The sequence below is a fragment of the Stenella coeruleoalba genome (genome assembly GCF_951394435.1).
Source record: "Stenella coeruleoalba genome assembly, chromosome: 13".
NCBI classification, from domain to species: Eukaryota; Metazoa; Chordata; class Mammalia; order Artiodactyla; family Delphinidae; genus Stenella; species Stenella coeruleoalba.
In genome coordinates, this window is record NC_137159.1 from 58,709,879 (window position 1) to 58,731,754 (window position 21,876).

At 41.6% G+C, this 21,876-nt stretch overlaps 1 protein-coding gene across 1 annotated transcript in view; it reads right to left on the bottom strand.

Annotated features, from left to right (window-relative positions):
* Positions 1–20,799, bottom strand: part of TMEM178A (transmembrane protein 178A) — a 229,639-nt gene extending 208,840 nt beyond the window's left edge. The window contains exon 1 of the mRNA XM_079940541.1: positions 20,623–20,799. The gene's annotated coding sequence lies outside the window, so the exon portion shown is untranslated. The remainder of the gene's footprint in view (positions 1–20,622) is intronic.
* Between the last annotated feature and the right edge of the window lie 1,077 nt (positions 20,800–21,876).

A 21,876-nucleotide genomic window follows, 5' to 3' on the forward strand; every position in this document is an offset into this window, starting at 1 on the left:
AGTGCAAGAGGGTTCCCTTTTCTCCACACCCTCTCCAGCATTTATTGTTTGTAGATTTTTTGATGATGGCCATTCTGACCGGTGTGAGGTGATATCTCATTGTAGTTTTGATTTCCATTTCTCTAATGATTAGTGATGTTGAGCATCCTTTCATGTGTTTATTGGCAATCTGTATATCTTCCTTGGAGAAATGTCTATTTAGGTCTTCTGCCCATTTTTGGATCGGGTTGGGTTTTCTTTGATATTGAGCTGCATGAGCTGTTTGTGTATTTTGGAGATTAATCCTTTGTCAGTTGCTTCAGTTACAAATATTTTCTCCCATTCTGAGGGTTGTCTTTTGGTCTTGTTTATGGTTTCCTTTGCTGTGCAAAAGCTTTTAAGTTTCATTAGGTTCCATTTGTTTATTTTTGTTTTTATTTCTATTTCTCTAGGAGGTAGGTCAAAAAAGATCTTGCTGTGATTTATGTCAAAGAGTGTTCTTCCTATGTTTTCTTCTAAGAGTTTTATAGTGTCTGGCCTTACATTTAGGTCTCTAATCCGTTTTGAGTTTATTTTTGGGTATGGTGTTACGGAGTGTTCTAATTTCATTCTTTTACATGTGGTTGTCCAGTTTTCGCAGCATCATTTATTGAAGAGACTGTCTTTTCTCCATTGTATACTCTTGCCTCCTGTGTCATAGATTAGTTGACCATAGGTGCATAGTTTTATCTCTGGGCTTTCTATCCTGTTCCATTGATCTATATTTCTGTTTCTGTGCCAGTACCACACAGTCTTGATTGCTGTAACTTTGTAGTATAGTCTGAAGTCAGGGAGCCTGATTCCTCCAGCTCCATTTTTCCTTCTCAGGATTGCTTTGCTATTTGAGGTCTTTAGTGTTTCCATACAAATTGTGAAATTTTCTGTTCTAGTTCTGTGAAAAATGCCATTGGTAGTTTTACAGGTATTGCATTGAATCTGTAGATTGCTTTGGGTAGTAGAGTCATTTTCACAATGTTGATTCTTAAAATCCAAGAACATGGTATATTTCTCCATCTATTTGTATCATCTTTAATTTCTTTCATCAGTGTCTTATAGTTTTCTGCATACAGGTCTTTTGTCTCCTTAGGTAGGTTTATTCCTAGGTATTTTATTCTTTTTGTTGCAATGGCAAATGGGAGTGATTCCTTAATTTCTCTTTCAGATTTTTCATCATTAGTGTATAGGACTGCAAGGACTTCTGTGCCTTAATTTTGTATCCTGCTACTTTACCAAATTCATTGATTAGCTCTAGTAGTTTTCTGGTAGCATCTTTAGGATTCTCTATGTATAGTATCATGTCATCTGCAAACAGTGACAGTTTTACTTCTTTTTTTCCGATTTGGATTCCTTTTCTTTCTTTTTCTTCTCTGATTGCCATGGCTAAAATTTCCAAAACTATGTTGAATAATAGTGGTGAGAGTGGGCAACCTTGTCTTCTTCCTGATCTTAGAGGAAATGGTGTCAGTTTTTCACCATTGAGAACAATGTTGGCCGGGGGTTTGTCATATATGGCCTTTATTATGTTGATGTAGGTTCCCTCTATGCCTATTTTCTGGAAAGTTTTTATCATAAATGGGTGTTGAATTTTGTCAAAAGCTTTTTCTGCATCTATTGAGAGTATTATCCTTCAAATTGTTAATATGGTGTAACACATTGATTGCTTTTGCGTATATTGAAGAATCCTTGCATTCATGGGATAAACCCCACTTGATCATGGTGTATGATCCTTTAATGTGCTGCTGGATTCTGTTTGCTAGTATTTTGTTGAGGATTTTTGCATCTATGTTCATCAGTGGTATTGACCTGTAATTTTCTTTTTTTGTGTGGCATCTTTGTCTGGTTTTGGTATAAAGGTGATGGTGGCCTCATAGAATGAGTTTGGGAGTGTTCCTCCCTCTGCTATATTTTGGAAGAGTTTGAGAAGGATAGGTGTTAGATCTTCTCTAAATGTTTGATAGAATTTGCCTGTGAAGCCATCTGGTCCTGGGTTTTTGTTTGTTGGAAGATTTTTCATCACAGTTTCACTTTCAGTGCTTGTGATTGGTCTGTTTATATTTTCTATTTCTTCCTGGTTCATTCTTGGAAGGTTGTGCATTTCTAAGAATTTGTCCATTACTTCCAGGTTGTCCATTTTATTGGCATAGAGTTTCTTGTAGTAATCTCTCATGATCCTTTGTATTTCTGCAGTGTCAGTTGTTACTTCTCCTTTTTCTTTTGTAATTCTACTTATTTGAGTCTTCTCCCTTTTTTTTTTGATGAGTCTGGCTAATGGTTTATCAATTTTGTTTATCTTCTCAAAGAACCAGCTTTTAGTTTTATTGATCTTTGCTATTGTTTTCTTTGTTTCTATTTCATTTATTTCTGCTCTTATCTTTATGATTTCTTTCCTTCTGCTAACTTTGGGGGTTTTTTGTTCTTCTTTCTCTAATTGCTTTAAGTGTAAGGTTAGGTTGTTTATTTGAGAAGTTTCTTGTTTCTTGAGGTAGGGCTGTATTGCTATAATCTTCCCTCTTAGGACTGCATTTGCTGCATCCCATAGGTTTTGGGTCATCATGTTTTCATTGTCATTTGTTTCTAGGTATTTTTAAATTTCCTCTTTGATTTCTTCAGTGATCTCCTCGTTATGTAGTAGTATTGTTTAGCCTCCACGTGTTTGTATTTTTTACAGATTTTTTCCAGTAATTGATACCTAGTCTCATAGCATTGTGGTCGGAGAAGATACTTGATACGATTTCAATTTTCTTAAATTTACCAAGGCTTGATTTGTGACCCAAGATATGATCTACCATGGAGAATGTTCCATGAGCACTTGAGAAGAAAGTGTAATCTGCTGTTTTTGGATGGAATGTCCTATAAATATCAGTTAAGTCCATCTTGTTTAATGTGTCATGTAAAGCTTGTGTTTCCTTATTTATTTTCATGTTGTATGATCTGTCCATTGGTGAAAGTGTAGTGTTAAAGTTCCCTACTATTACTGTGTTACTGTTGATTTCCCCTTTTATGGCTGTTAGCATTTGCCTTATGTATTGAGGTGCTCCTATGTTGGGTGCATAAATATTTACAATTGTTATATCTTCTTCTTGGATTGATCCCTTGATCTTTATGTGGTGTCCTTCTTTGTCTCTTGTAATAGTCTTTATTTTAAAGTCTATTTTGTGTGATATGAGAATTGCTACTCCAGCTTTCTTTTGATTTCCATTTGCATGGAATATCTTTTTCCATCCCCTCACTTTCAGTCTGTATGTGTCCCTAGGTCTGAAGTGGGTCTCTTGTAGACAGCATATGTATGGGTCTTGTTTTTATATCCATTCAGCCAGTCTATGTCTTTTGGTTGGAGCATTTAATCCCTTTATATTTAAGGTAGTTATCGATATGTATGTTCCTATTACCATTTTCCTAATTGTTTTGGGTTTTTTTGGTAGGTCTTTTTCTTCTTTTGTGTTTCCTGCTTAGAGCAGTTCCTTTAGCATTTGTTGTAAAGCTGGTTTGGTGGTGCTGAATTCTCTTAACTTTTGCTTGTCTGTAAAGATTTTAATTTCTCCATCAAATCTGAATGAGATCCTTGCTGGGTAATCTTGGTTGTAGGTTTTTCCCTTTCGTCACTTTAAATATGTCCTGCCGCTCCTTTTTGGCTTGCAGAGTTTCTGCTGAAAGACCAGCTGTTAACCTAATGGGGATTCCCTTGTATGTTGTTTGTTGCTTTTCCCTTGCTGCTTTTAATACTTTTTCTCTGTATTTAATTTTTGATAGTTTGATTAATATGTGTCTTGGCATGCTTCTCCTTGGATTTATCTTGTATGGGACTCTCTGTGCTTCCTGGACTTGACTATTTCTTTTCTCATGTTAGGGAAGTTTTCAACTATAATGTCTTCAGATATTGTCTCAGACCCTTTTTTTTTTTTGTCTTCTTCTTCTCGGACCCCTAAAATTCGTATGTTGGTGCATTTAATGTTGTCCCAGAGGTCTCTGAGGCTGTCCTCAATTCTTTTCACTCTTCTTTCTTTATTCTGCTCTGTGGTAGTTATTTCCACTATTTTATCTTCCACACCACTTATCTGTTCTTCTGCCTCAGTTATTCTGCCATTGATTCCTTCTAGAGAATTTTAAATTTCATTTATTGTGTTGTTCATCATTGTTTGTTTGCTCTTTAGTTCTTCTAGGTCCGTGTTAAACGTTTCTTGTATTTTCTCCATTCTATTTCCAAGATTTTGGATCATCTTTACTATCATTACTCTGAATTCTTTTTCAGGTAGACTGCCTCTTTCCTCTTCATTTATTTGGCCTGGTGTGTTTTTTACCTTGCTCCTTCATCTGCTGTGTATTTCTCTGTCTTCTCATTTTGCTTAACTTACTGTGTTTGGGGTCTCCTTTTTGCAGGCTGCAGGTTCATAGTTTTTCTTGGTTTTGGTGTCTGCCCCCAGTGGGTGAGGTTGGTTCAGTGGGTTGTGTAGTCTTCCTGGTGGAGGGGACTGGTGCCTGTGTTCTGGTGGGTGGGGCTGGATCTTGTCTTTCTGGTGGTAAGGGCTGCATCTGGCGGTGTGTTTTGGGGTGTCTGTATGATTTTAGGTAGCCTCTCTGCTAATGGGTGGCGTTGTGTTCCTGTCTTGCTAGTTGTTTGGCATGGGGCGTCCAACACTGGAGCTTGCTGGCCATTGGGTGGAGCTGGGTCTTAGTGTTTAGACGGAGATCTCTCGCCAATTGACAATACGTGGGGCCAGGAGGTCTCTGGTGGTACAGTGTCCTGAACTCGGCTCTCCCACCTCGGAGGCTCAGGCCTGACACCAGGGCAGAGCACCAAGACCCTGCCAGCCACATGGCCAGGTATGTGGGGATTTTCTTGCCTTTTTGGAAGTCTGAGGTCTTCTGCTAGCGTTCAGTAGGTGTTCTGTAGGAGTTGTTCCACATGTAGATGTATTTTTGATGTGTTTGTGGGGAGGAAGGTGATCTTTATGTCTTACTCCTCCGCCATCTTGCATCCCCCTAGAATAGGAGAGTCCACTGACGACGCCAACCTCTGCAAGAGCTAGAGGTGCAGAGGCATTTTTTTCAGAGGGTTCACAGCTTGCTTTTTTTCTTTTCTTTTCCTTTGTGCTTCGTCTAGTTTCACTTGTTCACAGGGTGCTTCATGCAGAGGCCTCACACACCGCCCTTCAGATCAGAGTGTCTAGGGAGAATTGGCTGCACTGTCACCTCAGCTCGGCAGGCCGGGCCGTGTTCAGAAGTGCTGCCCCTGACACTGCAACTCAAGATGGCGGTGGAAGGTCATGCGCAGCCTGCCCATTTGTATATGGCATTCAAGGAGCAAATATCCCTCCCTGCCAGGTGAGGGAATGGGGTGGGTAGTGGGGAAAAGAAGGGAATCCAAATTATTCTGATTCACTACACCCTAGAGATACCCAGACAAGGTTGCTATATGTCTTAGTCCATTCAACTTGCTATAACAGAATACCATAGACTGGGTGGATTATAAACAGCAGAAATTTATTTCTCACCGTTCTGAAGGTTGGGAAGTCCAAGACAAGGTGCCAGTACATTTCAGTGTCTGGCGACAGCCCACTTCCTGGTTCACAGATGTTAGTCTTCTCACTGTGTCCTCACTTGGGGTAAGGGGCAAGAGAGCTCTCTGGGGTCTCTTTTATAAGGGCACTAATTCCACCTTCATGACCTAATCAACTCCCAAAGTCTCACCCCCCCAAATACCATCACATTGGGGATTAGGTTCCAACATAAGAATTTTGGGGGGACACAAACACTGAGTCTACTGCAACATACTTGAAAGCGTAAAAGAGGCTTACTTTCTTCCTAGGCTCCTCATTACTAAACCAAAGGTCAAAAACAGTAAGTACATTATTTATTGTGTTAAGACTGCATTGTAGTTTAATCTTTGTTCAAAGAGAATGGAACAGACTGATGTTTTAACGTCAGAATGGTAGCAAGAAAATCTGGTGCCAAATATGAGAGTTTATTATAATCAGAAGTGGGATGGGAAGCAAAGAATTAACAGGAACATAAGTAACACATACGCCCCTAAATTTTCAGCTATCTCATGATGAGTATATTTGTTGAAAGCAGTATTTCAGGAGGGCTACACCATATTTCAGGGCTATGTTAAGTAACAGAGTGAAGAGGAAGAGAAAGGAAATAGAATCTTATCAAGAAGGAAATGAGTCAAACAAAAGCAAAAAAAAATCTCTAGAATACTTTTGAAGTAAATCTATTTAGAAACTTCAGAGTCCCTTAAGCCTTTGGGGAGGAGAACCATGAGTCTAGGAAAACCATTAATCTAGGTCCCTTAAACCTCTGGGGAGGAGAACCATAATCTGGTTTATCATTTACAGTTCGGAAACTTGGCCAAGTTCAGGATTGTGTGTGTGTGTGTGTGTGTGTGTGTGTATATATATATATATATATATATATGTAGTATTACTGGAACATCAACTTGTCATTGAAAAAAACAACAAATTTCAATGGAACAAGAAAAAGATAAAGTAAATCAAATACTACAACATACAGAAATCAACTGATTTCTGAATCAAAATGTTTCTAGCTCCAACTGGAGATTATTACCTGTCCCAAGAATATTATTTAGACAATGAAAGTTGAGCCCAAAGATATAACTCACATTATTGGTAGGGGTTTATGAAGTGGCTTACAGAAATAAAATTAAACAAATATTCTACCTATAGCGAGAGTAAGTTACACATACTGGATTCTGTTTACCAGGCAATTGTTATTGTCCTAATTTACTGCTTGATTCTTAACTCTTCCTTTCAAAAACAATAGCGGCTTATCTAACAAAATTCTATTCATTCCCTCATGCTATAATTGTAGAAATTTTTCACTCTTAAATTCCACTAAATTCCATTAATTATCATTAAATTAGTAGATTAAACTTTGTTGAGACCTTCTTTATTGAAATGTTTTTTCATCCAGTTCTGCCACTTGTTAACTCAAAATTCCATTATCCTTATCTCCACCTCCCCTAATTCTAGTAGTATCTATAGACCCCTAACACTAGGCAAGTGCTACCTCAAGCTAACACATCCCGTATAAAATTCATATAAAGGAAGGGACCTCCCGACCCTCTCTCCCTGTCTTACATTATTTCAAAAATACCACTCAAGGCTCAATGGTACACATTTATTAAGGCCACTAGCAATTTTTTAAAATTATTTTTAAAGAGATCATCGAACATTCGAGTTGATTATACTTGAACGGCAGAATCATGGAGTTATAGGCAACAGCCCTCTCCTTTTACCTCAGAGGTCAAACGACTTGCATCACACAGGTCAGTAAATACAAGGCTTGCACCAGAACTCAGGTCTCGCTCCCAGGTGAGTAATCCTGAGTGTGTGTACTATAAGATAAACACAAGTAACAGCGTCGGGTTCTTTACTGAAGGGAAAAGGAGAGTCAGCACTCTAAAATACCATTCAGCTCCATAGGTTTCCAGGCTATTCCAGTTCTGTTCTAAATGAGTAGGAATTTGTAGAGTTTATAAAGAGAGCCAAATTTTCAAATAAGGGAATAAGACAACTGCAGCCACATAGGAGGTATGTGAGCTAAAAAAAGAATGTGCCTCTCCTTATCTCAGAAACACTTCATATACATTTTCTTAACTTGAGCAAGTCAAGCTAAATTTGATTAAGCACATTTCTGCATATCACACGAGCCTACCACTAGTACAGAAGACAGTGCAAACCAAAAGAAATGCCACATATTTCATGGTGTGATTCAGCTTCTTTCCAAATGACATGTCCTTTGAAAAGGCATAGATTTGAAATCTGCCTTTTGGAAAATGCTTCTTTTCAATTTTCAAATATAATTGTGATGTAATTGACCTAATCTGCATTTCCAAGCGTCTAGAGCTGAGCTTACCACCAAAACTAAGCATGAGATCTCCTTTTATGGACTAAAATAAAGAACAGTGTATTGAATTATTAGATAAGCTTTTGTTCTTTTCTTCAAATATTTGCATTAATTATTCAGGCCTTGTATGGATGGAGCTTTGAAATATTCAAATTCCTTGAAATATTTCATTATTTAAGGTTCATACTTATTAAATCCTGTAGGATGTACTTTTCCTGTGAAAGTGCACATTCAGTTCAGTTATTATTTCTTCAGTAGAGAGTGTATATGGAGCAGAATCTCAGGTGATAGAGGAGATACAAAGATAAGCAAGACAGTCTTTGGAGATTTTACCCACAGGGGGAATACAAAGCTATAAAATACTTGTAAACCACAAGTTATAGAGTTTATAAAGAGAAAGAGATACCTTCCAGCCAGGGGCTAAAGGACAAACTTCAGAGAGCATCTGGCATGTCAAATGGGCCCTGAAAGACCGACAGGAATTTCACAAGTAGGAGAGCCATTAAATGACGGGGCTGAGATCTCCATTTGACTCATGCCCTCAGTTTCATCTATGAAACCCCTTTTAGATATGATAACCCATGCAGTCATCTTCCCAGCCATGATGCTAGCTCCTCTGGTCTAAACCTTGATTTGGTCCCCCACCAGGCAAACACATTCTGACGAGCCCAGGAGCCCCTGTTTTCTGAGGGCTGCTCCTGCATTCCTTCTCCACAGATACTCCCCCATTCAGCAATTCTGGTCACAAGCAGCCCTAAAGAAGCAGTGCAGAGCAGCAATCACAATCTCATCAGAACCCTTAATACATACCCATTCCTTCTCTCCCTTAAATCCTGCTTAGCGAAAGATGCAATCCAAATAGCTACAAATGCGGCCATATTACCCCACGCCCACTTCCAATGCATCCATGATACCCCAAACAGTAGTCCTTAACTTGGAGTGGAAAGCTTTTCTGTCCAGCTTCATTTATCTCCATTCCCCCGGCTCACAGTGGCTCTTTGTAGACCCCAACACACACACACACACACTCACTCACTCACAGGCACCATGTTATATTTTGGTTTGCTTATGCTTCCTGTTCTTTCTGGAATACAAGCCTCTCTTCCCCCGGTTGTCAAAATAGGTTGTCCTACTCATCCTTTAAGTCTCAGCTCAAATGAATTTTTTTCTGTTGATAGTGTCTTGCTCTTTCTAATAGAAAAATTTAGCCTTTCTGGACTGAACCCACAGTGTGTGTGATCAATACAATACAACAGTCTTGATGTTTTGTCCATACAATAAAGGATTCTTCCTCCTCATTAGGGGTAAGGTGGCAGGGAAGAAAGGTATGAATATTTATAAGTTAAGTCTTTTCTGGAAGGGAGTTTCCAGAATCATAAACTTTGACACAAACTCATCAAAATTCTGCCACTTTCAACTACCCTGCTTTGTTAGGAAAACACTGAAATGGTCTAAAAGAGGAATGATAGGGGATCACAGCACATGTGTGAACAGTGCAATGGCAAGAAAGAGGAAATTTAAGGCAAGAGGATCAATAGAATGTGTAATTAACTGGCTCTAGAGAAAGTAGGAGGAATCAAGGATGGGTATGACTTTGACCCTTAGAAACTAGGAGAAAGTATCTGTGATGGAATTGGGAAGATTCAAAAAGGGAGGAAATGAGATGGAACAGCAAGACATCAAGTGGAACTACAACAGGCAGATGGATAGCTATAGAACTCAGGCAGAAAAAGTCCTGGGGTAAAGATAGGGACTCCATTTTAGAGACTACTGAAGACGTGAGAATGTGTAAGGGTAAAAGAGAGACTGAAACAAGAGGTCAAAGGCCTTGGGGACATCTACAGTTACAAAACATGGGGAGGAAGTGAAAGCAGTTTAAAAAAAGGAAGAGTCAGGGCTTCCCTGGTGGCGCAGTGGTTAAGAATCTGCCTGCCAATGCAGGGGACATGTGTTCCAGCCCTGGTCCAGGAAGATCCCACATGCCGCGGAGCAACTAAGCCCGTGCGCCACAACTACTGAGCCTGCGTGCCGCAACTACTGAAGCCTGTGCACCTAGAGCCCAAGCTCTGCAACAAGAGAAGCCACTGCAATGAAAGGCCCACGCACCACAACGAGGAGTGGCCCCCACTCGCCGCAACTAGAGAAAGCCTGCGTGCAGCAACGAAGACCCAACAACGAAGACCCAATGCAGCCAAAAATAAAATAAACAAATAAACTTAAAAAAAAAAAAAAGCAAGAGTCAGAAGAGGTAGTGAACCAAGACAGTGGAGCACTGTATTAGCCAAAGACAGAGAGGGGTAAAAGGAAGAGCGATTAACATTGTTGGATGCTGCAGAGGAGTGAAGAAAAATGAGGACTGAAGGAAAAAGCCATTTAATTTGGTGACTGAGTAATCACAGTGGTGACCTCAGAGAGAGCAGTTTCTCAGAGAAAGGTGGGATGGGAGGAAGCTAGATCCCGAACAGTAGAGAGAGCAAATGGGAGTGGACTTACAGTGCTCTGAGGACCACTCTAATACAAAATGATAGTGATAACAGATGAAATATAAAATGGGAGAGATGTCAGACATGTTTACACTCAAAAACACCTCTGCTGCCCAGAAATGGAATGGAAATAATACAGTAAGTGGCCTAGAGCTGTAGACCTGCAGGATTCGGCCAAAAGCCAACAGAGGCATTCAGGAACTGGACTCATGCAGGGTATTAAGGGCTAGACATCTCCCATGTGAGGCACCTGAAATCAAGGGCCGGACAGGGCTGCCCCCTTGAAAGCAGCTGCCTAGGACTACGGGCTTGAACAAACTGACATACCTAGGGAGGGTGGAAGTGTAAGGCACAGTGTCACAGCCAGAAGTTGCCTCTGGAGAAGGGATTGGATCTACAATGCTATAGAATAAGATCAAGGTCTGGCCTGGGAGTCCCAGGAACTAGATGGAGGAACCACAAAACTACTAAACAGGGAAGGTTGAGTTTGGAGGGACATAGGAAGGAAGGGAGGCAGGAAGGAAGGGAGGGAGGGAGGAAACTAATGCGAAGAAAGCAAGCCAAAAGTAGAAGCAACAACATGGAGAAGAATTCACACCAGACAAAAAATGGAGGGGAAGGTTATAAGACCAAAGAAAAGAAATCAGAGATTTAAATATTGAAAATATTGAAAGAGGTTTAAATACGGTAGTGGACAGCTTCTGTTTTCGCTCTACCGAGCATCTATTTCCCCTTCTTTTGATAATGGCATTCCAATTTTCCTTAGAGAACCAGTCTTACTTTCTGTCTATACGTATATTCTAACACACTTACTGAAATGATTGGTTCAGAGATGAGCACGTGACCAAATCAAAGAATCAAAACCATCCTAGAATTTCGGCAGGTAGCAACAGGTAAACACTAAAAAGGAAGTTCTGGCTTTTGCTCAGAGAATACATGATGTAAGCCATCTTGGCACTACAGGGATATACTGACTAGAAAATGGAGACAAGACAGAGGGAAGTACACTAGAGGGACAGAGAAAGCAAGACCAAGATCTAATGATATTATCTGATAACCTGGATCCAGACACATTGGCTTCTTATTAGTTAAGTGAGCCCATAGTTTCCCTTTTTTGCTTAAGTTAATTTGAATTAGGTTTCTGTTATTCTTACCTAAAAGAATCCTGACAAAACACATGAAGAGACGTAGTGGTTTCTATTTCCAGATAACATGATCAGTTACCTAGAAACCCAAGAAAATTAGCTGAAAACCTATTAGAACCAATGATGCAACATCAACAAGCAAAAAAAAGTCAGTATAGGGCTTCCCTGGTGGCGCAGTGGTTGAGAGTCCGCCTGCCGATGCAGGGGACACGGGTTCGTGCCCCGGTCCGGGAGGATCGCACATGCCGCGGAGCGGCTGGGCCCATGAGCCATGGCCGCTGAGCCTGCGCGTCCGGAGCCTGTGCTCCGCAACGGGAGAGGCCACAACAGTGAGAGGCCCGCGTACTGCAAAAAAAAAAAAAAAAGTCTGTAGACCAATTATTTTAAAAATAGAAAGTGTGATAAGGAGAAAAAAATAGGTTCCATTCACAACAGCGACAAAAACTAGAAAACAGCCGCCAAAACAACTAATAAGATACGTGCCAGAACTACAGGAAAAAGCTATGAAACCTAGATAAAGACCTGAATAGGAGGACTTAATGTTGTCAAGATAACAGCTGTCCCCAAATTATCCATAAATTCAATAGATTTCCAACAAAACAAAAATTGATCAATAGCTCAATGGAAAAAAAAAGAAAGCCCAGAAATGGGCCCATGTTTATAGGAATTTAGTATGTTATAAAGGTAGTACTTCAAAACAATAAGGGAAGGAATGGACTCTTCAATAAGTGATGTTAAAACAATTGGCTATTATTAGGAAAAAAATTAAGTGACTTTTTTTTTTACCTCACATTATTAAAATAAACTCTAGATAGATTTGGGTGAAAAAACAAAGATATTATCAAACTATTAAAAGAAAATGTATAGAAGACCATGTTTCTGATCTTGGGGGTAGGAAAGATCTCCTGAAACAATATACAAAATGCAAAAGCCATAAAGAAAAGTATTGAAAAGGTTAAGAAGCTTCACTTTATCAAAACTTTAAATCTGTTCAACAAAAGAAACCATAAATGAGATTAACATTCTAGTGATAGACTGGGTGAGATCATGGTAACATACATAGCAAAGGACTTACTCTTACAGATCCTTAAAAAAAAGACCAACAAAATAGAAAATGGATAAAAAACATGAACAGGCAATTCACAAAAGAGGAAACGTGAATGGCAAACATTTGAAAAGATGCTCAGTCTCACCGTTTTAGGGGGAAATGCAAATGAAAGCATGGGGATACCATTTTCCACATTTAACTGGCAATAAGTAAGAAGATTGATATCAAGCACTGACAAGCATATTGGAATTGAGGTACTCTCTTAAACCACTGCTGGGAATATAAACTGGGCAAGCCTTTTTGGAGAACAAATTGGGCAGTAGCCCTTCCAACTGTAGATGCATCAATCCTTTCACTCTGCAGTCTCACAACCTTGGTATCTACTCTACAGAAATACTTGCATGGGTGCAAGAAGGAAAGTGGTAAGAGGTTGTTCACTGAAGTACTATCCGTAGTAGTGAAAACCTAGAGCAACCTAAATAATCATCAAAAGAGGATCAGTTAGATAAATAGCGATGCATCTGGCTTATGTAAGAGTATGCAGCAGTCAAAAAGAATTAAAACACACTGACACAGAAAAATCTCCAAGAGGCGTGGTTAAAGCATGGCTAAATTAAAAAAAAAAAAGCAAGTTGGGGAACAATCCACACTGTATGATACCATTCAGGTCAAAGCAAAATTCTCTCTCTTTCTAATTCTGTGTGTGTGTGTGTGTGTGTGTGTGTGTGTGTGTGTGTGTGTGTATACACACATAATGTATAAAAATATATAATATACAGATAAATAATACATATATTTAAATATCTGAAAAGATGAAACGATACAGTCCAAAGTGAAATCTGTGTTGGCGGAAAGTAGAAACCTGAAATGGAGGTGAGAGGAGGGGTAGAAGGAAAAATTCTTTATTTACCTGTAGTGTGTGATTTTTTTTTTTTTTTTCAAGATCCCTTGTAGCTCTGTGAATGTAGGCATTCACTCTGTTTAGGAAAAGACCCTCCCCTTTCTAAAGGCCTGCTCCAGATCAGGCATCTGCGCCTCTGCGCTGCATTCCTGGTGAAGCTGTGACTCAGCCCAGTGTGCCGCAAGCCAGGCCGGGGTGCAGAGATTCTGTGCTTCAGTCCTGGGTCAACATTCACGCAGACCGACCATGGGCAAATCAGTTTCAGTTCCTTTCTCACCACTAGCTCAATTCGGAAGCAGGTACCTCACAATGTGGTGAGAACAAGGGTGCAAGCAAATCGCCACTCTACAAGCTTCCTCTCCCCGTTCCCTCAGTGCCTCTGGCCTTGCCAGTGGGGAGGTGGAGATTTCAGGGAAAATGTCTGGGGACTTTGTGCACTGCTCATAGCAAAAGGGCAAGCTGAGAATACCATGGCTGGAAATTCTTTAGTGCAGCCAAGTGTTCCTCGCCCATTTGGTTGACTACATGCAATTTTTCTTGCACTTCTTTGGTAGTTGTAGGGCAGACAAAATAGCCCTTCACCACGAATGAAGCCCTTGGAGAGATGATTTACAGACTACAAAGACAGACTGAACTGGGAAGGGGTACCCAAATGCTGTGAACAATCTCCTTAGGAGAATGCCATAAATAAAAACCCTACTTAACGGTCGGGGGTGTCCTAAAAGGAGAGGAAGTCAGCATGTATGATAAAACAGCTGTGTAAATTACACAGCTTCCAGGGTACTACCAACCACATCATGCTACTTCCTAAACACTGGATTCCTTTCTCCCTCTCCTCCTCTACCCCAAAATAATCTAAAGCCATCTTACAACAATTACTAAACTAGGGGAAAGGCAAACCACTCTGGGAAGGAAAAAATAGCAGCTGCTCTACATATCTTTTTCAGAGTTTGGCTACGATCGCTGAAGTTATCTGTCATTTTCCTTTCTTCGTGGCTGCCTTGACAGCCCTTCAGGATTTCAGCTGGTTCCAAGCACCTCTCAATAAAGATCATTCCAGAGAAGTTTCATATTCCTAAGATTCCTTACATCTCTCTTTCTTTAATTTAGGAAATGAGGCTGAAAAAGATGAAAAACAGCCCAGATTTCACCACTTTCTATGCAAGGTTCTTGCAAAGCAAGCTGTGCCTCCCTTTCCAACAGGGACGGAGAGAGGCAGTTCTGATTGGGAAGTAGGCGGCAAGGCCTTCGGAGCAGCAGTTGGATTAGGTGTCTTTGGAAAAGGCCCCAGCAGGCCCAAAGGCTGTTTGAAAACTTTTTGTAAAGGAGGGGAAGAAAAAACAAAACAGCAGACTTTGGTGCACTCAGCCATTCAAAAAGCCTGTGTCTGCACCATGGACTTCATTCATTCACCAAATGTTTATCTTGCACCTATGCGGTGCCGGGCTCTGTTCTAGATGCTGAGAGTAGAGCAGTGAAGACAACCAAGTGTCCGATCGCTGTAGGGAGTTTCTGTGTGAGCGGGGATGGGGCTGATCTATGAAGAGAGCTTCAGGAAGCCCTCTCCCCTGTTTCCTCCCAGCTGGGTGCATGCTGGCCCCTCCCTTCTTTGGGTTCCGTAGTCGCTTCCTTCTGCTGCGTCCTTGGTTTATTATTCCCTTCACCTTTCCCCTTGATAATCACTTGTCCCTTTGTAAACATCAAAGCAGGACCAGGGAGCTGATGAAAGTGAGGCCTGTGACTCATAGGAGGATGTTTTTCTCTTTCTCATTTATGCGACTCTTTTCTCAAGAGAACCTTTTTGTTATGAAACTAGCTTGCCTCCTCTTTTTGAGAGGTTCCTCGTTTCAGCTCTGATTGTCAAAATCTACTCTCAACTTTCCACTGGTGTTACAACGCACCTACCACTCAGCGGGGCCCTCGGAGTACCCTGGCAATCATTTCTTATTTCCCTATGCAGCTTTTTTGGTGGTGGTTGTTTTCATCCTTCATTTAGACTATTTCCCCCAAATCTCCATACTTCTCAGAGCTCCCTACACATAGCCCACCCCAACCGCCCTGCTCACCCAGTAAGCTTCAACAGATGACAGTGCCCATACTTCACAGAGAACATAGAAACCAACAGAAAAGAACTCCCTCCATTTCCAGTCACCTGCTATAGACTGAATGTTTGTGTTCCCCCAAAACTCATATGCTGAAATCTAATCACCAGTGTGATGGTATCTGGAGGTGGAGTCTTCGGGAGGTGATTAGGTCATGAGGATGGAGCTGTCATAACTGGGATTAGTCTCCTAAAAGAGGTCCCAGAGAGCTCTCCTGCCCTTTTCCCCATGTAAGGACACAGTGAGGACCAAGAAGGGGGCTTTCACCAGTCACTGAATGTGCTGGCACCTTGATCTTGGACTTTCCAACCTCTAGAGCGGTAAGAAATAAAATTCTGTTGTTTGTAATCCACCCAGTCCGTGGTATTCTGTTACAGCAGCCTGAAAGGACTAAGACACTGACTATGAAGTCATCTGCACCTGCACACACTTTTTCCACCCCTGCACAAAGCAACGGTATCCTGCCATTTAAGGTGAGCCCCTGCACCAGAGCTTAGGACCACCCCATTTAACTTTCTCAGGGAGAGCACACCATGAGTTATCCCTTCTTCACCTCGCCCTCCATTCCTTCCCCTCTGCCAGATCCTTTCCTCCAGCCTAACACAAAGCCCCTAGCCTTTGCTTCTATGAACTAAAAGCAGGTCCAGAAACCAAGGATGAATATAAATAATAAAAAGAACCAGGACAGGGATTTCCCTGGTGGCGCAGTGGTTAAGAATCCATCTGCCAATGCAGGGGACACGGGTTCGATCCCTGGTCCGGGAAGATCCCACATGCTGCAGAGCAACTAAGCCCGTGCACCACAACTACTGAGCCTGTGCTCTAGAGCCCACGAGCCACAACTACTGAGCCCACGTGCCACAGTTACTGGAGCCCGCTCCGCAACAACAGAAGTCACCAAAATGACAAGTCCACGCAACATAGTGAAGAGTAGCCCCTGCTCACCACAACTAGAGAAAGCCACACACAGCAATGAAGACCCAACGCAGCCAAAAATTAATTAATTAATTTAAAAAAAAGAACCAGGACAGGATCTACATAAAGATACTGTTAACTGACTGTTGGATCTTTTGAAATCATCCTTTACTTCTCTCATCTTTTCTCTCATATTCTACTTTTTGGGATATTTATGAGATCTACCTTCTAACCCTTCCAGTGAAACTTTTATTTTGCCAATCATATTTTCATTCCCAAGACTTCCTCATATTTCTGATCATTCTTTTTATCACATCCTTGCTCTTGTTTTAGGTAGGTAATATCTTCTCAAGTTTCTGAAAGCACTAGAGATTGTTGGGTTTTTGGGGTTTTTTTCGGTACGCGGGCCTCTCACTGCTGTGGTCTCTCCCGTTGCGGAACACAGGCTCCGGACGCGCAGGCTCACTGGCCCTGGCTCACGGGCCCAGCCGCTCCGCGGCATGTGGGATCTTCCCGGACCGGGGCACGAACCCGTGTCCCCTGCATCGACAGGCGGACTCTCAACCACTGCGCCACCAGGGAAGCCCTGTTGGGCTTTTAAAAAATAAATTGACTTCTGTTCCCTAAATTATTTCTCTGTCGGCCTTGTGGGATCCTCATCATTACCAGGCATATACTGATGAGCATACACATTGTATTGCTACTCCAGGTCACGCTCCTGAACTCCAGATATTCATCTTTAATTGCCTAATGAAAAACTCTACCTTGACATCCTAAAGGCACCTCAGACTGAACTCATATTTTCCTCCAAATAAATGCCTTTTCTTTCATCTCACTACATGGCACTACCATCCACCGTTACCTGAATGAGAAACCTAGGAGTAATTCTTGACTGGCCCTATTTTTCCTCACCTATATCCAATACATTAATTCCTGGTGATTCTATCTCTTTAATATCACTCAATGGTATCCTAATGTTTCCTGCTTTGTTGAGCACACATAGGTGGTGTTAACTCCTGGCATCTCTCCATGCCATTTAAGCACTCTGTCTCAGGGAAGGTGGACTGACCCCTGATTTATCTGGGTGCGTTAGGTCTGAGCCACTCTTCATCCTCTTGGCCGCTAGTTACAGGGGACAGACATTCTAATCTTCCAGGTATAGCATTCTCCAGAGGTGTCACGGGTTGGGTTCACTGGGAAGCAGGTTCTGAGATAGATATTAGTGTGCAGGAGGTAGTGCTTCTGGAATCAATACTTGGGGAAGGAAAGGGAAGGGAAGAAAAAAACAGGAAGGTGAGAAACAGGATAGGATGGGAAGAACAGGAACAGGAAGGGAAGAGAAAGGAGCAAGATTGGGCAAAGGGAGAAGTTTAGCTGAGATTCAGTCTCAATAGAGGCCTCAGCTGACCTTGGGGGAGCTCCAAAGCCCGGATGACCTTCCAGAGTTGTCTCAGATTGGGGGTGGGGGACCAAAGCTTTGTATTGCTCCCTGATCAGTCATTGGATGCCGGCCACCCCAAGGAGACGTAACTGGGCTAGTAGGTTTTTTTAGCCAAGGCCCTCCCTAAAAACAGCTGCTAGCTGAGGGCAGAAGCAGCCCTCCAGGCAGCCAGAGGAATAAGTCCTTTATTTCTGAAGAGGGATCCAGGTGGCACACCTCAACATTCACCTCAGAGAAGCTTGCCCTCATCTGGGGGTTTACTTAGCATCTCATCTGGCTCTCACACTAAGCTAAGACCTCTATGGTAGTTTTTTTCAGCAATAAATGGCAGGTTTTGGAGTCCATCTGCCTATATATATATTTTTTTCAATAAATTTATTTATTTATTGTTGGCTGCGTGGGGTCTTCGTTGCTGCACGTGGGCTTTCTCTAGTTACTGTGAGCAGGGGCTACTCTTGGTTGCAGTGCGCGAGCTTCTTATTGCGGTGGCTTCTCTTGTTGTGGAGCACGGGCTCTAGGCACACAGGTTTCAGTAGTTGTGGCACACGGGCTCAGTAGTTGTGGCTCACAGGCTCTAGAGCACAGGCTCAGTAGCTGTGGTGCACGGGCTTAGTCGCTCCGCGGTATGTGGGATCTTCCTGGACCAGAGTTCAAACCCGTGTCGCCTGCATTGGCAGGTAGATTCTTAACCACTGAGCCACCAGGGGAGTCTCTATCTGCCTATCTTTTCTTTTATTGCTTCATTTTCTCAGAGACCTAGGCTGAAACAAGGGATGCTACTTAAACCTCAGTATTCTTCCTGCTACTCGCTGGGATAAGGCCAGTCTCAACGCCTTCCTAGACTACAGCTGTTTGCCATCTGGCCATCCTACCTCGATTGTTACCCCTCTCCAATTCTTTCTCCACACTTTAGCCAAAGGGAAATTCCAAAAGCACAAATCTGATCAGCTCACCCCTGCTTTCCCTTTGCCTTCAGAGATAAAGTCTAACCTTTTTAATGAGGCTGAGAAGGCCAACAAGATTTAATTTGAGCTCCCTTGTCTGGTTTGATTCTCTTAACACTCCCTTATCCCTCAGCTCTGTATTTGATGCACCAGCAAGAGAAAAGTACTTGCAGTCTCCACCAGTAACCCAATGGTTTCTTGACTCTGTGCTTTTTAAATATTTCCTCAGATTAAAATGTATTGAACTGCTTCCTTGTCCATCTCTCTCATTTGAATATGAGCATCTTAGGAACAGAGACATTTCCTTGTTCTTACACTAGGCACTCAATAAATATTAAATGAAAGCGTGAATATATCTGGAAAGGATTTATGGCCTGTTACATGTTTATTTATTAGCAAGGGCCACTGCACATGGAAAAATGTTCAACCTCGCTATTAAAAAGGTGCTCTGAAACAAGGAGATACAATTTTTCACTTAGAAATTGGCAGAGCTACTAACAATAATATTTGAGGCTAGCAAGGGGATGGTGAAATGAGCACCCTGATACACTGCGAATATCCAAAAAGCATTCTGGCAATATATGACAAGTCTTAAGATGCTTAAGCCATGTACCCTAATAATTGCACATCTAGAAATCTATGCTGTATAACCAGAAAGAGAAGTAAAATTTATGTGCAAAGGTATTCATCACTGTATGTTTTTCTATTATACTTGCACTCTTAAGTTGTCCATCTATTCTAAATTGGGTCTGTTACAATTTAAAGATCAGCAAAACGTTAGTAAAATGCTGACAAGGTTAGAGTTGGGAGCCAGCCTACAGGACAGCCTAATGATTCTTGCCTCCTGGTATTCACACGCTGTGTGGTTCCCTCTCACATTGTTCCAGAAGTAGTGTCATCACTTCTGCCGTGCAACTTTCATGATAAGGTTATAAAAGACTCTACAGCATCCAAGTTAGCCTTTCTCTCAGATCACATGCTCTTGGGGAAGGCCAGCTGCCATGTCTCTCTCCATGGGGAGACACATGTGGCAAGACGTTGAGGCCTCTTTTTTTTTTTTTTGGCTGCACTGTGTAGTTTGTGGGATCTTAGTTCCCTGACGAGGGATTGAACCCGGGCCCCCTGCAGTGGAGTCCTAACCACTGGACCGCCAGGGAAGTCCCCATTGTGGCCTCTTGATAAAACCACATGAGTAAACTTGGAAGCAGACCCCCCAGCCTAAGTCAAGCCTTCAGGTGACTGCAGCCCCAGCTGCCACTTGACTGCAAGCTTATGAGAGACCCTGAGCCAGAACCACATGGTTAAGCTCCGCCTGGATTCTTGGTCTAGAGAAGCTATGAGATAACAAATGTGTATGGCTTTAAGCTGCTGAATTTTTTTTTTTTTTTTTTGCGGTACGCAGGCCTCTCACTGTTGTGGCCTCTCCTGTTACAGAGCACAGGCTCCGGACGCGCAGGCTCAGCGGCCATGGCTCACAGGCCCAGCCGCTCCGCGGCATGTGGGATCCTCCCGGACCGGGGCACGAACCCGTGTCCTCTGCATCTGCAGGCGGACTCTTAACCACTGCGCCACCAGGGAAGCCCTAAGCTGCTGAATTTTGAGTAGGATGATCAACTGTCCAGGTCCCACCAGGACTGAGGGGTTTCCTGGGATATGGGACTTTCAGGGCTAAAACCAGGGAGGTCCTGGGCAAACTGGGACAGTTGGTTACACTAGGATTTTTAAATACAACTTTATTCAGATATAATTCACATACCATAAGTCGCCTGTTGAAAGTTCATGGTTTTAGTATATTTGGAGTTGTACAACCATCACCGTAATCCAATGTTAGAACCTTATAAAGAAATCCTGAAAAAAAAAAGAAAAAAAAAGAAATCCTGTACTCTTTAGCTATTATCCCCCAGTCTCCCAACTCCCCCCAGACCTAGGCAAACCACTAATCTACTTTCTGCTTGTAGACATCCTAGTTTTGAATAATTTATTATACAGCAGTAGATAATTACTATAGGGTTATGGATAATGGGATAAAGGATGCTTGCTTTTGCATTAGTCCCTTACCTTACACTTTACTGAATTTTGCAAATTTTTTACAATAAGCATATTTTCACTTAATATAAGAGAAAAAGTAGTAGTATTCTGATTTACTGAAAATATGATGTATGATTTCATGGAACTGCTGTTTGGGCCCACCCAGTACCCTTCTACTCCTTGTTCTTCTAGTAACAACACTACCCCTCTTCCTTAAAGAAGAGCCTTTCTCCAATTCCAGGTTGTTCTGATTTGGTTGCCAAAGGACAAGGTGGATACTTGACTCAGGCCAGAATAATCAGATTCTCTCTTGAATCTTGAGTAGAGGCACAGGGGGAAAGAAGGTATTTAAAACTAGTCATCAGGAGGCAGAATCCTAGAGAATTTGTCGGGGAACTTCTGTTTCTGAAATCTCTGTAACCTTTCTGGTTCCTCTTCTTTCCTCTTGGGTATTCAGTAATTCCTTTGATTCTGTAAGTTACTCCTGTATGACTCTAAGTCTCTTTTTTATTTAAGCTAGTTTCTGTTGCTTGCAACAAAAGAACTCTAACTGATCCAAATAATAGAGAAAATATTTCTGTTGTGCTGGGGTGGGGGCGGGGGGAGGGTGGCGGTTATCCCCTCACCCCCCAAAAAATATCCATAAATCTATCATTCCAACAGAAAAGTTTTTAATTTTTTCATATTACCCATTGGTTCATTTTCACATAGTTAGAATCATGGTGTACCTATCATCTTATATTTTTCTACCTAATGCTGTACCTGCAAAAACTTTTAGTGTTTCTACAACGTCTATTCATCATTTTAAATGTATGTTATCATCTTGTACTGGTATATAATAATTTATTAAATCTTGATCCACTGGTTGGATATTTGGGTTGATTTTAGCTAGCAGACATATATTTAAAATGAACATTTTCACAGCAAGCTTTGTGCTTCTGTTGGATTATTTCTTTCCTTAGGATAAATTTACAAAATTGAA